This window comes from Microtus oregoni, unplaced genomic scaffold, assembly GCF_018167655.1.
Source record: "Microtus oregoni isolate MIOR12 unplaced genomic scaffold, Mior012 000080F_ref0000499, whole genome shotgun sequence".
NCBI classification, from domain to species: Eukaryota; Metazoa; Chordata; class Mammalia; order Rodentia; family Cricetidae; genus Microtus; species Microtus oregoni.
Genome location: NW_024544538.1, coordinates 1356852 through 1373074, shown reverse-complemented (window position 1 = coordinate 1373074; position 16223 = coordinate 1356852).

Genomic DNA, 16223 nt, shown 5'->3' with positions numbered 1-16223 from the left:
CAGTGACCTGGCCGACCAAAGGCCTACCTCTTTGATTCAATTGTAGTAGGGCGATCTGCTCTCCTTATTGCAAGCCTGTCCCAGCAGCTTGGGTCTGCCGCTGTGCCGGTCCCCGAAAGCTTCTTCCTGTATGCTTTGTTGCTCCTCTGAGTCTGGCGCCGCTGCGCTTGCTGCGTCTGGCGCCCGCTCCGCCTCTGTGCGTCTGGCGCCGCTGCTGCTCTGCCTCTGTGCATCTGGGGCACATATGCATTTGAAACAGTATTCAACAGTTCTAAGTTGCAGTGTTCTCTGAAGTTCAATTAAAGTAAAATGGTTGATATTATCCAAAGCTTTTATAATATTACTGACTTTCTGACTATGTTTTCCAGCAGTTACTGAAAGCAGTCTTGAAATTGCCATATGAGTTGGAATTTCTTTCCTTAGAAAACCTTTATGGTTTATGTGACTGTTTTTAGTGGTATGTAATTTATTATAATTTCAAAAGACCTAATCCAAATTTTTTACTTTTATTTGTGCTGACACTTTCTTGCACCATTTTGTTCTTACTATTTGACAGGAATTTTAATCAGACAGTATAAAATTACATTTAATGTTTGACTACTCTTGCCATGCTTATTTACATTTAATATAATTATCAATATGATTGTTACTGTTTTTTTTCTCTTTCATCATATTGTTTCCTTTTTCTTGTTTTTAAGCTTTTTAAAAGATAAAGGTAAGTATCTCTTTTTTTTTCTTTTTTAAATTTATTTATTTATTAAGGATTTCTGCCTCGTCCCCACAACCGCTTCCCATTTCCCTCCCCCTCCCCCCGATCAAGTCCCCCTCCCTCATCTGCTCGAAGAGCAATCAGGGTTCCCTGACCTGTGGGAAGCCCAAGGACTGCCCACCTCTATCCAGGTCTCGTAAGGTGAGCATTCAAACTGCCTAGGCTCCCACAAAGCCAGTACGTGCAGTAGGATCAAAAACCCACTGCAATTGTTCTTGAATTCTCAGTATTCCTCATTGTCCGCTATGTTTAGCTAGTCCGGATTTATCCCTTGCTTTTTCAGACCTAGGCCAGCTGGCCTTGGTGAGATCCCAATAGAACATCCCCATTGTCTTAGTGTGTGGGTGCACCCCTTGTGGTCCTGAGTTCCTTGCTCGTGCTCAGTCTCCTTCTGCTCCTGATTTGGACCTTGAGATTTCTGTCCGGTGCTCCCGTGTGGGTCTCTGTCTCTGTCTCCTTTCATCGCCTGATGAAGGTTAATATTCCTGAGGATGCCTATGTGTTTGTCTTTGGATTCGCCTTATTTAGCTTCTCTAGGAACATGAATTATAAACTCAATGTCCTTTATTTATGGCTAGAAACCAAATATGAGTGAGTACATCCCATGTTCCTCTTTTTGGGTCTGGCTTACCTCATTCAGGATAGTGTTTTCTATTTCCATCCATTTGTATGCAAAATTCAAGAAGTCCTTGTTTTTTACTGCTGAGTAATACTCTAATATGTATATATTCCATACTTTCTTCATCCATTATTCCGTTGAAGGGCATCTAGGTTGTTTCCAGGTTCTGGCTATTACAAACAATGCTGCCATGAACATAGTTGAGCATATACTTTTGTTGTATGATAGGGCCTCTCTTGGGTATATTCCCAAGAGTGGTATTGCTGGATCCAGGGGTAGGTTGATCCCGAATTTCCTGAGAAACCGAAACACTGCTTTCCAGAGTGGTTGCACCAGTTTGCATTCCCACCAGCAATGGATGATTGTACCCCTTTCTCCACAACCTCTCCAGCAAAGGCTATCATTGGTGTTTTTTATTTTAGCCATTCTGACAGGTGTAAGGTGGTATCTTAAAATTGTCTTGATTTGCATTTCCCTGATCGCTAAGGAAGTTGAGCATGACCTTAAGTATCTTTTGGCCATTTGAACTTCTTCTGTTGAGAATTCTCTGTTCAGCTCAGTGCCCCATTTTATAATTGGGTTGATTAGCCTTTTACGGTCTAGTTTCTTGAGTTCTTTATATATTTTGGAGATCAAACCTTTGTCAGTTGCAGGGTTGGTGAAGATCTTCTCCCAGTCAGTGGGTTGTCTTTTTGTCTTAGTGACAGTGTCCTTTGCTTTACAGAAGCTTCTCAGCCTCAGGAAGTCCCATTTATTCAATGATGCCCTTAGTGTCTGTGCTGCTGGGGTTATACATAGGAAGTGGTCTCCTGTGCCCATTTGCTGTAGAGTACTTCCCACTTTCTCCTCTATCAGCTTCAGTGTGTTCGGACTGATATTGAGGTCTTTAATCCATTTGGATTTGAGTTTTGTGCATGGTGATAGATATGGATCTATTTTCATTCGTCTACAGATTGACATCCAGTTTTGCTAGCACCATTTGTTGAAGATGCTCTCTTTTTTCCATTGTATACTTTTAGCTCCTTTATCGAAGATCAGGTGTTCATAGGTTTGTGGGTTAATGTCAGGGTCTTCTATTCGATTCCATTGGTCGACTTCTCTGTTTTTATGCCAATACCAAGCTGTTTTCAATACTGTAGCTCTGTAATAGAGTTTGAAGTCAGGGATGGTAATGCCTCCAGACAATCCTTTATTGTATAAGATTGTTTTGGCTATCCTGGGTTTTTTGTTTTTCCATATAAAGTTAATTATTGTCTTCTCCAGATCTGTGAAGAATTTTGATGGGATTTTGATGGGGATTGCATTGAATCTATAGATTGCTTTTGGTAGAATTGCCATTTTTACTATGTTGATCCTCCCAATCCAAGAGCAAGGGAGGTCTTTCCATTTTCTGGTGTCTTCTTCAATTTCTTTCTTCAAAGACTTATAGTTCTTGTCAAGTAGATCTTTCACTTCCTTGGTCAGGGTTACCCCAAGGTATTTTATGCTATTTGTGGCTATCGTGAAAGGTGATGCTTCTCTGATTTCCCTCTCTGCTTCCTTATCCTTAGTGTATAGGAACGCAACTGATTTTTTGGAGTTGATCTTGTATCCTGCCACATTACTAAAGCTGTTTATCAGCTGTAGGAGTTCTTTGGTAGAATTTTTGGGGTCGCTAATGTACACTATCATATCATCTGCAAATAATGAAAGCTTAACTTCTTCCTTTCCAATACGAATCCCCTTGATCTCCTTATGTTGTCTTATTGCTATTGCTAGAATTTCAAGCACTATATTGAAGAGGTATGGAGAGAGTGGACATCCTTGTCGTGTTCCTGATTTTAGTGGGATGGCTTTGAGTTTTTCTCCGTTTAATTTAATGTTAGCTGTTGGCTTGCTGTAAATAGCTTTTATTATATTTAGGTAGGACCCTTGTATCCCTATTCTCTCCAAGACCTTTATCATAAAGGGGTGTTGAATTTTGTCGAATGCTTTTTCAGCATCTAGTGAAATGATCATATGGTTTTTTTCTTTCAGTTTATTTATATGGTGGATTACATTGATAGATTTGCGTATGTTGAACCAGCCCTGCATCTCTGGGATGAAGCCTACTTGATCATAATGGATAATTTTTCTTATGTGTTCTTGGAATCGGTTTGCCAGTATTTTATTGAAAATTTTTGCGTCGATGTTCATGAGTGAGATCGGTCTGTAATTCTCTTTCTTGGTTGGGTCTTTTTGTGGTTTTGGTATCAGGGTAACTGTAGCTTCATAAAAGGAATTTGGCAATGACTCTTCTGATTCTATATTGTGAAATACTTTAAGGAGTATAGGTATTAATTCTTCTTGGAAGTTCTGGTAGAATTCTGCATTGAAACCATCTGGTCCTGGGCTTTTTTTCGAAGGGAGATTTTTGATAACCATTTCTAATTCTTCGCGAGAAACCGGTCTATTTAGATCATTCACCTGGTCTTGGTTTAGCTTTGGTATAAGATACTTATTTAAAAAAATGTCCATTTCTTTTGTATTTTCCAGTTTTGTGGCATACAGGCTTTTGTAGTAAGATCTAATGATTCTCTGAATTTCCTCTGTGTCTGTGGTTATGTCCCCCTTTTCATCTCTGATCTTATTTATTTGCGTGTTCTCTCTCTGTCGTTTAATTAGTTTGGATAGGGGTTTGTCGATCTTGTTGATTTTCTCCAAGAACCAGCTTTTTGTTTCATTGATTCTTTGGACTGTTTTCTGGGTTTCTATTTTGTTGATTTCAGCCCTCAGTTTTATTATTTCCAGTCTTCTACTTCTCCTGGGCGCGTCTGCTTCTTTTTTTTCTAGAGCTTTCAGGTGTGTTTTTAAGTCCCCAATGTATGCATTCTCCGTTTTCTTTAAGTGGGCACTTAGTGCTATGAACTTTCCTCTTAGCACTGCTTTCATTGTGTCCCATAGGTTTGAGTATGTTGTCCCTTTATTTTCATTAAATTCAAGGAAGACTTTAATTTCTTTCTTGATTTCTTCCTTGACCCAGGTGTGGTTCAGTAGTTGACTGTTCAGTTTCCATGAGTTTGTCGGTTTTTTGAGGGCAGCGTGATTGTTGCCTTCTAACTTTAATCCGTGATGATCTGATAAGACACAGGTGGACACTGATATTTTTTTGTATCTGTGGAGGTTTCCTTTGTTTCCGAGTATGTGGTCAATTTTTGAGAAGGTTCCATGAGCTGCAGAGAAGAAGGTATATTCTTTCCTATTTGGGTGGAATGTTCTATAGATGTCTGTTAAGTCCATTTGCTTCATTACCTCCAATAATTCTCTTAATTCTCTATTAGGTTTCTGTCTGATTGACCTGTCCCTTGGAGAGAGAGGTGTGTTGAAGTCTCCTACTACTAGTGTGTGTGGTTTGATGTCTGCCTTGAGTTCTAGTAATATTTCTTTTACATAAGTAGGTGCTTTTATATTGGGGGCGTATATATTCAGGATTGAGACGTCCTCCTGATGAATTGTTCCTGTTATGAGTATAAAGTGACCGTCTCGGTCTCTTCTGATTGATTTTAGTTTGAAGTCAGTTTTGTTAGAAATTAGTATGGCCACACCTGCTTTTTTCTTAGGACCATTTGCTTGAAACACCTTTTCCCAACCCTTTACTCTGAGTAGGTGCCTGTCTTTGTGGTTGAGATGTGTTTCTTGCAAACAGCAGAATGTTGGATCCTGTTTTCGTATCCAATCTTTTAGCCTGTGCCTTTTTATAGGTGAATTGAGCCCATTAATATTAAGTGATATTAATGACCAGTGGTTGTTTACTCCGGTTATTCTTATTGCTTTTGGTAGTAGAGATTGTGTGTCTCCTTTCTTTGAGATGTGCTCGTGAAGGGTCATTAGATGCCTGGGTTATTGTAGGCAGTGTTGGCAGTGTTGGATTCCTTGGGTTGCGATTTTCCTTCTATTACTTTCTGTAGGGCTGGATTTGTGGCTACGTATTGTTTAAATTTGTTCTTATCCTGGAATGTCTTGTTTTCTCCGTTGATAGTGAACGATAGCTTGGCTGGGTATAGTAGTTTGGGTTTGCATCCATGGTCTCTTAGCTTCTGCAGAACCTCTATCCAGGACCTTCTGGCTTTCATAGTTTCCATCGAGAAGTCAGGTGTCAGTCTGATCGGTTTACTTTTATAAGTTACTTGTCCTTTTTCTTTTGCAGCTCTTAATATTCTTTCTTTAACCTGTATATTTTGTGTTTTGATTATTATATGGCGAGGAGATGTTTTTCTTTGATCCAGTCTGTTTGGTGTTCTGTATGCTTCTTGAATATTTAAATGAATATCTTTCTTTAAGTTGGGAAAGTTTTCTTCCATAATTTTGTTGAAAATATTTTCTGGGCCTTTGAGCTGTGACTCTTCTCCTTCTTCTATTCCTATTATTCTTAGGTTTGGTTTTTTTATTGTGTCCCATAGTTCCTGAATGTTTTGTGTTGAGAATTTGTTGGCTTTGCTGTTTTCTTTGATCTGTTCGTTTATTTTCTCTATGGTGTCCTCAGCATCTGAGAGTCTTTCTTCTAGCTCTTGTATTCTATTGATTATGCTTGTTTCTGTAGACTCTGCTCGTTGGCCTAGATTTTCCATATCCAGCTGGTCCTCAGTTTGTATTTTCTTCTTTGCCATCATTTCAGTTTTCAATTCTTGAACTGTTTCCATTACCTGCTTGATGGTTTTTTCTTGGTTTCCCAGGGTATCATGTACGTATTTACTCATTTCTTCAAACTTTTTGTTATACTTCTCATCCATTTCTATAAGGGCATTTTTTACATGTTGTTTAAGGGACTCTATTATCTTCATAAAGTCGATTTTTTCCACTTCTTCTGTGTTAGGTTGTTCAAATACTTCTGTTGTAAGATCATTGGGTTCTGATGTTTTCATGTTGTTTTTCGGATTATTGGGTGAATTCTTGCCTTGGCGCCTGCCCATTTCCTCCTATTGATCCTATCCAATGGGTCCTTTAAAAACCGGATCAGGTTTCCCTGCTGGCCAAGGGCTCCGCTTACAAAATGCCCTCACTCTCTTTCGTGGTTCCTGCTGCAGGCCAAGAACCCTCTCACCCCTCCGAAGGATCTTCAGGACAGGACCAGGCTCCCCTTGTGCCAGTGACCTGGCCAACCAAAAGCCTACCTCTTTGATTCAATTGTAGTAGGGCGAACTGCTCTCCTTATTGCACGCCTGTCCCCGCTGCTTGGGTCTGCTGCTGTGCTGGTCCCTGAAAGCCTCTTCCTGTATGTGGTGTTGCTCTGCCGCGTCTGGCCGCTGCGCCGCCCGCCGCGTCTGGCCGCTGCGCTGCTCTGCCGCGTCTGGCCGCCGCGCCGCTCCGCCAAGGTAAGTATCTCTTAGATTTGAAATTGGTCACAGTTAATGGCATATATATATATATATATATATATATATATATATATATATATATATATGTTGAGATTGGGGCTCACACTGTATATCAGGCTAGCTAGCCTGTAAATTACTATTTAGCTCAGGCTGGCCTTGAACTAATGATATCTCAGTCTACCAATTGCTGAGTTTTAAGGTATGATCCACCATGCAGAGCAGTCTAACTTTTGAAACATATTTCTGCTATAGTCTAAGATTTATACCAGGCACCCTTAATTTAACAGTCTGTTGAGAAAAGTATTTTTACTATTCTTTGAATTTTATAATGAATTTAAAGAATGGAGTACCATTATCACTGTTATTTGCTCTTATTGTCTGTGACTATTTGTTCACATACAAAATTATTCATATGTGAAATTATTTACAAGATGCTTTGTGATTTTTGAGATAAAAAGTAGTTATCTTCATAGACAACAAACAAAGGAATGTCTTTAGGCATTGCAAGTGTTGTTCATCTCCAGTGCTCTTCATATTGCTTTTGGTTTCTCAGTAGTTTTATTTTTTTCAGTCCAGAGAAGTTCATCTGCTGTTTCCTGAAGTGGAGGTTTGCTGGTGAAGAATACTCTTACATTTGTTTTGTATGAAACTGTCTCTGTTCTCTATTTATCACTGAACAATATTTTCACTGGATAATGAATTCATCTTTGAGGGTGTTGTTTTCTTTTTGTACTTTATTAAATTTCTCGCTATATTGTTAATTAAATTTGAAGGTCATTTATATCCCCCATGGATATATTATCAATTCATATAGCTGAATTTATAAACATATAATTTGCTCTTTATGATTACCTTTTCTGTGGTTTTATTATTAAAAATCTTGATTTGCTTTTCATTTTTGGTGGAGTTCATCAAGGAAATTTTATTTTTGAGATTATAATTTAATTAAAACTTTTGTCCTTTGCTTTTTCTTCCTCCAAATAACTTATGCCATATACCTGTACTTTCTCTCTTTCAAATTCATGGTCTCTTTCTTCATGAACTGTTATTCCTAAATATAACTTGCTCAATGTGGACAACATTACTTGTGTTTATATTTTCAGGGCTGTCTCTGAGATGAGTATCTCTCCCACTCTCAGCATTCCTTAGTTGCCTGTAGTTCTTTGGGTTGGGTTGAGGTCTCATGGACTTTCTCCTATTCACTTTTGCATGTCTATTGTTCTTGTTCAGTTCAAAGTTAGGTAGTCATGTTTGTTGAGACTGTATGGATGTAGCACATCTACAAACCACTCCTACACCCAAAGCTCATGAAACATTGCAGAAGAGGGAAAATATTTGGAGAGCCATAGTATAAGGGAGTGTACTGTAAGCCTGTGTCTCCTAGAGATGTCAGAAGCTACACCCATAATACTCTTACCATTACTGAGTTTTATAGATATATTTTCAATGGATTTGGATTTTTCTTTAAAATTTAACATTTATTTATGTGTATGTGTGTGTGCCTGCTTGTCTATATATGCACCAGGTATGTTCACATGTCTATGGGAACAAAAACTAGGAATTAGTATCCCTGGAGCTGCAGTTTTAGGTGACTGTCCATGTTGGGAACTGAATCTGGGTCTTCTGGAGGAGCACCAAATGCTCTTAACTACTGAGCCATCTGTTCTAGCCCCAGGAATTGGGACTCTATGAGTCATTAATAGGTCAAATGATTTTCTGACCCATTCTTCCTATAGAGGCTCATTTTAATACTTATTTTTATTTAAGTGTATAAGTGTTTTACCTGTATGTCTTGTATGAGCATTATGTACATACCTGGTGCCCACGGATGTCAGCAGTGGCATCAGATTTCCTGTAATTGGAGTTGCAAGTGGTTGTGAGTTATCATAGGGGTGCTGAAAATCAATTTCAGGCCCACAGAAGAGCAGTTAGTACTCTTAATTACCTATCCTGCCATCTCTCCAGCCAAGTGTGCCTCCAATATTACATAAAGTGTATGACTTTGTTGCTGTGGGACAATGGTCTTGTACCCTATAAAGATTTGCCACTTATTAATAAAATGCTGATTGGCCAGTTGCCAGGCAGGAAGTGGTGGTGGGAAGATGAGAACAGGAGAATTATGGGATAGGCTCAGTCTGCAGTCGTCACCCAGACACAGTGGAAGCAAGATGAGAATACCTTGCTGATAAAATGTACCAAGCCACATGGTTGACACAGACAAGAATTATGGGTTAATGTAGGATATAAGAGTTAATAAAAAGTCTGAGCTAATAGGCCAACCAGTTTATGATTAATGTAGACCTCTGTGTGTTTCTTTGGGACTGAATGGCTGCGGGACCAGGCCAGACAGAAACTACTGCCAACACTTGGTGTTTTTAAACAGGTCATTGAGACCTTGTTCTTGGCCTCTTTCACAAATAACCTTATTAGATTTTCTTTCCCTTGAACAAACAATCACTCACTGTTACCCTATATCTGAAGAGATGTTTTATGTAGTATTCTAGTTTATGTTTCATGGAGGGAAAAGTATTAATCTATACATTACTCTTCACAACTGGAAAAGCATTACCTTTTAGGAACTGATATCTATTAATGTTTCCTCATAATATAAATGGATGCACCTTCTAGCAAATATTGCTGTTGTTTTTTGTTCTTCTATCAATAGTCTTTGCTGATTCGGTGTGCATGAAGTTATTTTTCTATACTTTCCTCCACAAGCTCTAGTTATAAAGTTTTAACATTTAAGTTTGTGCTTCATCTTGAATTTTTAAAATTTTTGTAGCCTTCATATTTTCTATACTTTTATAGCAATATTTAAAATTTGGTAGATGGAACCAATGATACTCTAAGGCTTTGTTTTGGCTACTCAAATCCTTTTTTAAACATTTGTATTAATATTTTTTCTTTGACAATTTCATGCATATGTATAGTGTATTCTGATTGCTCTTCCTTATACCCTCTCATATCAACCTGTTTGTGAGCATCCCTTCTTCCTTCCAAATGTTATTCCCATATTTGTGACTTTTAGTTTTGTTTTATGTCCCACTGCGTTTAAACAAGGCAACCTATGTGGCTGCAGGTTTGGAACTATCCATTGCAGACTGGTGGGTGCACTAGTGGATACCCAACTATATACTATGACCCCCCTCTCCCTGAAGTGATGGGGCTCTGAAAGCCCCTTCCCTATCCACAGCTGAGTGTTGTGTGGGCTCAAGGTATTTAGATCCAGTGTCAGTAGGCACAACTATTGTGATTTGATGATTATTTTGACTGTATTACATTTAGAAATTGATATTTTCCATTCCTTTATTTATCTTCCTATTTATATTGTTTATCAATTTATTTAACAATATCCAATGACATTTTGACTATAACTACATTTTATCAACAGATTAGTTTAGAAAGAATAAAAATTTTAATATTAGTTGAGTCACAAAATTGCTGGTAATATTTTGTCTTTAAATTTGTTTTCATTTTCTTCAATTTTCTCATCAATGTTCTTTTAGTAAAAAAAGCTTATGTGTTTATATTAAACATATTACTAAGTATTAGATGATGTCCATATCAGTGTATATGACTTTTAATTTAATTTTATAATTTTTGAAAAATATTGTTTTGCAGCTCAAACAAATTAATTTTCATGTATTAATCTTGTATCTAACTTGATTTAAAATACACTTAATAGTTCTAGATTTTTTACTTTCTACTTTTTGTACAGATTCTTTAGGATTTTCTATATGTATGATCACTTCATCATTATTTTCTTTCAAGTTTTTAGTACTAAGTTTTCCGTCTATTGAACTGTTTGAGAACACTAATACAGCTAATACTAATACAAAGGATTTCATTGTATTTTTTCAAACTAGTTAGGGAAGCAAGAACAGTTTGGAGGATTTAGCGGAGTGATAAATTCTATTCCTGATATCCACAAAGCCCTGGGTTCCACTTTTATTATGTACCTTCAAAGCAATGAAAATGCTCCCATTCACATAATATGATCTATATATTTTTGATAGATTTGCTTTATCATATCAAGGGAGTATTCTTATATTTCCTAGTTAAATCTGAATAAAACTTGAACTTTCTAAGTACTTTCATGTACAATCACAATTTTTCTAAAATTTTATGTTAAGTTGATAAATTGAGACTGGTGTTCTGTTGATTCAATCTGTTCATCTTAATACAGATTTCTGCAGAATTTATCGTATTTATTTGCATGTGTGTATAGTGTATGTGCTGCAGTTCTCTGAAGTTTATCATATATATAAGTTCAGTGTCAAGATATGCATCACTTTCATCACCATAAATGTACCTTTTATTATGGCCACAGCTGCCTCTCTCCTGCTATTCTTTCTGAAACTATTACCCAGAAACCACTGATTTATTATTTATTGTATAATGTTTCATAAATGATTTACCACTTTTATAACCTTATAGGAATGAAAATTTGTAAGTTTTTGGTGGCCTTTCTATTGTTGCTTATATTGAGCTAGTTTGTTTATCCATCTACCTGTTGAAGAACATCTGTACTACTACTTTTTGGCTATTATAAACGAAGCAGCTATGAACACTGTGTACTGGCTTGTAAACAGGCATATGTTTCTATTTCTGAATTAAATGCCCAGAAGAGAAACTGTTAGATTGTACACGTCAAGTTTTACATAAATATGCAAACTGCCACTATAAGTAGCAATTATATGTGAATTCTGAACCGTGGAAAATCATATACTGAAACCCTCATCCCTAGTATTTCAGAATGTGACCTACAGCAGCAGTCCTAGAAAACAAATGCAGGCTATATATACCATTTTGATTATTTGTCAATATTATATGAATGGTGAAATTATTTCACATTCATATCATAAATTGGTATACTGGCTGGTTTTGTTTGTCAACTTGGCATAAACTAGAGTCATCAAAGAGGAAGGAGCCTCAGTTGAGGAAGTGCCTTTCATGAGATCCAGCTGTAAGGTATTTTCCCAATAGTGATCAGTTGGGGAGGGGCCCAGCCCATGGTGGGTGGTGCTATCCCTAGGTTTGTGGTCCTGAGTTCTCTAAGAAAGTAGGCTGAGAAAGCCAGGGGAAGCAAGCCAGCAAGCAGCACACCTTTAGGAAGCAAGTCTCTGTATCAGCTCCTGTTTTCAGTTTTCTCCTATCCTGACTTCCTTCAGTGGGGCACAGCAATATAGAAGTGTAAACTGAATAAACCCTTTCCTCCCCAACTTACTTTTTGGCTGTGTTCCATCACAGCAAGAGAAACCCTAACTAAGATAATTGGTATTGTTATGTTTTTAAAGATGTGTGGTAACATGCTATTGTAATTTTAGCGTTTTTTTAAAATTGGATGATAACGTTGATTAGTTTTAGTGTGCTTATTTGTCACGTATGTATCCTTTTCAATGAAATATCTTTTCAAATCATCTGATAATTTTTAGTAGACTTTTAAAAATGACTTTCAAATCCTGAAAGCTCTTTGTGTGCTGTGTCTTTGACTGAGCATTTTGTAAATATTTTCTCCAAATTTGTACCTCATATTACATCCCTTTCTATTATACATTTGCAGAAGAGTTTTTGTGATTTTTGATGATGTATCATTTACTGATTTATCATTTGATGGTTCATACTTTTGGCATTATCTGAAAATTAATTCCATTCCTTTATTTTTAAGTTTCTCCACTATGTTTCTTTCTACAAGAGACAAGAGACTCCTTGTTAATGTGATCTTAAATCTTGTTTGTATCTACATAATTTATAGTCACCATAGTGATAGTGATGGGCAGGTACATGAAGATCATTTTACAAGCTTTGTTTCCCAACACTCTTTATTTCCTATTCTCTACCTTCCAAAATTCCCTTAGTTTAAGTAAAACACTGTGCTGAAACCTGCTTGAACTACATTTACAAAATAACATGCAAATAAAGAGAGATAATCGAATTCATTTATCACCAGGAAACATTACAAATGTATGCTTCTATTTTATAATACAGAAAACCTTGAGAAACCAGAGATAACAAAACACCCACATCAAATTGAAAAAAAAAAGATTATAGACAGAAAAGAACAGAGTCAAGCATAGCTTCTTGTCTTGGTAGCAGCATTGTCTCGGGTGGGCTCTGTTTTCTAAAAGGCAAGCAGAGGCACAATTCCTTTAAGAGAGGCTTCCTGACTCAGTGACAAAAACCTTGCAGCTCTTTTAAGAGGCTCTGCCACTAAACACTTAAATGGTGTTTATGAGCAGCCAACAGCAGGCTTCTTAGTGGTACTATGGACCTTGAAAGTCCACAGAGCTGTGGCAATAAGCATGGCTCCTGCCAGTACCTCCATCATGAAGCTAGACTCTGAGGAAGCTAAGGAATGAGCAGAGCCAGTCGGCCAAGCCACAGTTTCAATCCTACCCATGCTGCTTAGCAGATTTATGACTAATGTGCTCAGAAAAAGTAGAGATATACAGTATAGACAAATTCAGATGGGGAAAAATGAGGAAACATGACATGTAGAAAATGAGGTAAAGCCACAGCCATGTGGCAATACATAGACTAACAGAAATGGGTTCATTTAAGATATAAGAGCTAGCTGGAAATATGCCTGAGCCATTGGCCAAACAGTGTTGTACTTAATATAGTTTCCATGTCATTATTTGGATCTGGGCAGCCAGGAAATGAAAGTGCAGTCTCTTTACTAATGGGACCTCTGTGAGTTTCTTTGGGAATGAAAGGTCGTGGGACCAGGAGGGAGAGAAATTTCCATTTACAGTTTAGCTTAACAAGCATCATTTATTGAAGAATATATCTTTTCTCTAGTGTGTATTTTTTACCTTTTTGTCAAAAATCAGTGTCTGTTTGTGTTTGGAATTATTTTGGGGTCTTTAATTCAATTCCTTTGACCAACATGTCTGTTTTTATGTCAGTACTATGCTGTTTTTATTTCTATAGTTCTGTAGTCAACTTGAAATCTAAAATGGTGATACCTTCAGTTATTTTATTCTTCAGGGTTGATTTAGATGGCCTGTCTTTTGGGTTTTCACATGAAGCTGAAAATTGCCCTTTCAATCTCTGTGAAGAATTGTGTTGGAATTTTTATAGGAATTGCATTGAATTTATAGAACTCTTTTGGTAGGATGACCCTTTTCACGTTACTAATCATATTGACCTGTGAGCTTAAAGGATCTTTCCATCTTCTGATGTCTTCTTCAATTTCTTTCTCCAGTGTCTTAAAGATTTTATCATAAAAATATTTTACTTGCTTGTACAGATTTATCCTACGATATTTTTGAGGCTATTGTGAAAGGTATACTTTCCATGGTTTCTTTCTCATTAAGTTTGCCATTTGTATATAAGGATTTTTATTTGTGTGTTTTAAAATTTTGTGTGTTGTGACATTTGTGTCTTACTACATTGAAGAAAGTGGTTATCAGGCATATAAGTTTCCTGTGTGGAGTCTTTCAGGTCTTTTTTTTTTTTTTTTTTTTTTGGTTTTTCGAGACAGGGTTTCTCTGTGGTTTTGGAGCCTGTCCTGGAACTAGCTCTTGTAGATCAGGCTGGTCTCGAACTCACAAAGATCCGCCTGCCTCTGCCTCCCAAGTTCTGGGATTAAAGGCTATTTAAATCTACATGATCTCTTTCATCTGTCGTATTGTTTTAGTGATGACTCTAAGTACTATATTGAATAGGTATGGAGAGACAAGGCAACCTTGTTTTCTTCCTGATTTTAGTAGGCACGCTTGAGTTTCTCTCCATTTAGTTTGGTGTTGGCTCTGGGTTTGCTGTAAATTGCCTTTGTAGGTTTAAGTATGTCTCTTGTATGACTAATCTCTTCAGGACTTTTATCATCAAGAGGTGTTAAATTTTGTCAAAGGCCTTTGCTGTATCTAACAAGACTATTGTGTGGTTTTTAGCTTTTAGTCTCTTTATGTGATAGATTACATTTACTGATTTACATATGTTAAATCACGCTTGCTCTCTGGAGTGGGGTCTATTTGATCATAGTGGATCATCTTTGCTGTGTTCTTGGATTCAGTTTGTAAGTACTTGAACATTTTTGCATTTATGCTCATAAGTTATATTGAGCTGTAATTTTATTTTTACTTGGTTTTTGTATTGTTTTGGTATAAGTACAATAGTGAATAATTTGAGGAGTATTAGAATTAGTTATTCTTTAGATGTCTGGTATAATTCTTCCCTGAATCCATCTTACCCTGTTTTTTTTCTGTGAGATTTTAAATTATTTCTTCTATTTCACTAGGAGTTATAAGTCTGTTTAATTGCATATTCAATCTTGATTTGTCTTTGGTATGATGTGTATATCAATAAACTTGTTCATTTTTCTTAGATTTTTCAGTTTGGTGAGGTACTTTTTTTTTAGATCTTAGATCTTGTAGAACATGTGACCTGGCTATTCTGCTTTCAGAGTCTCCATTGAACAGTCAGGTATTGTTCTAATTGACCTGCTTTTATATATGAGTTGATCTTTTCCCCTTGCAGTTTTTTAATTGTTCTCTATTGTTTTGTACATTTACAGTATGTGTCATGGGGGAGTTTCTTTGCTCAGTTCTTTTAAGTGCATAAGAAACAATATTCAGATATAGACAATTTAACCTATGAACATGAGATCCTCCTGCTTCAATCAACTGGGTAGCTGAAACTGTATGTCTATGCTACCAGATACATCTTACACATTTAGAATTATGAAACAGTTCAAAATATATTAATAAGTGGAATAATATTAGAAATCCATATGAAAATTAAATTTAGTAAATATTTACCATTTGCTCTAGTTGGGGTCTACTCTAAATATGAAATTACCAACTTTTTCTTGATGTTCTCAACAATGTCTTAAGCTTGTCTTTCCCTGAACCAAACTTTTCAAAATAAAAGTTCATCTGGGTTGTGGAGTTCTTTGAATCATCCTTTACTGTTTAGGATTTTTGTACTATTGTAAGGGAGGAGGGCATAAGGAATGTTGCTTCTCTTAATGATAGTCTATCACATCTAGGAGCTGAGTTGAGAGTGTTAAAGTTAGATCCTATTTTTCTCTACTTGACCTTCGGAGTGTATAACCTTTACACTTCTGAATAGCTCAATCAAGTGAGTTTAGGAAAGAGCACAGCATGAAGTACTACGTCTGGAGTACACACCCCACTATTTGAGTGGGGGAAAGTTGAGTAGTCAATTTTAGCACTCAGAATAGAACTCTTGCAATATGAAAGTGTGCATGATGAACAAAATTGGTTGCCTCCCACTTCCAGAGTGAAACTCACCCAGGGCTGGGGATTAGGTGTTGTTAGAGGGAACTGTCTTCTTAACTTCAAATTACTGGAATAAATTTTTCCACCACAATGAAATGGTAGTGATTGAAATATCAACATGTCAAGGGTCCAGTTCTGTAAATCTTATTTTTCATACCAGGATATAGGTTGATTAGATGTCTTTTTTCTTTGGGTTCTTGGAGAAATTTTCAGATGCTGTAAACTCATTTAGCATAGATTACAAAAGTTTAATTGTT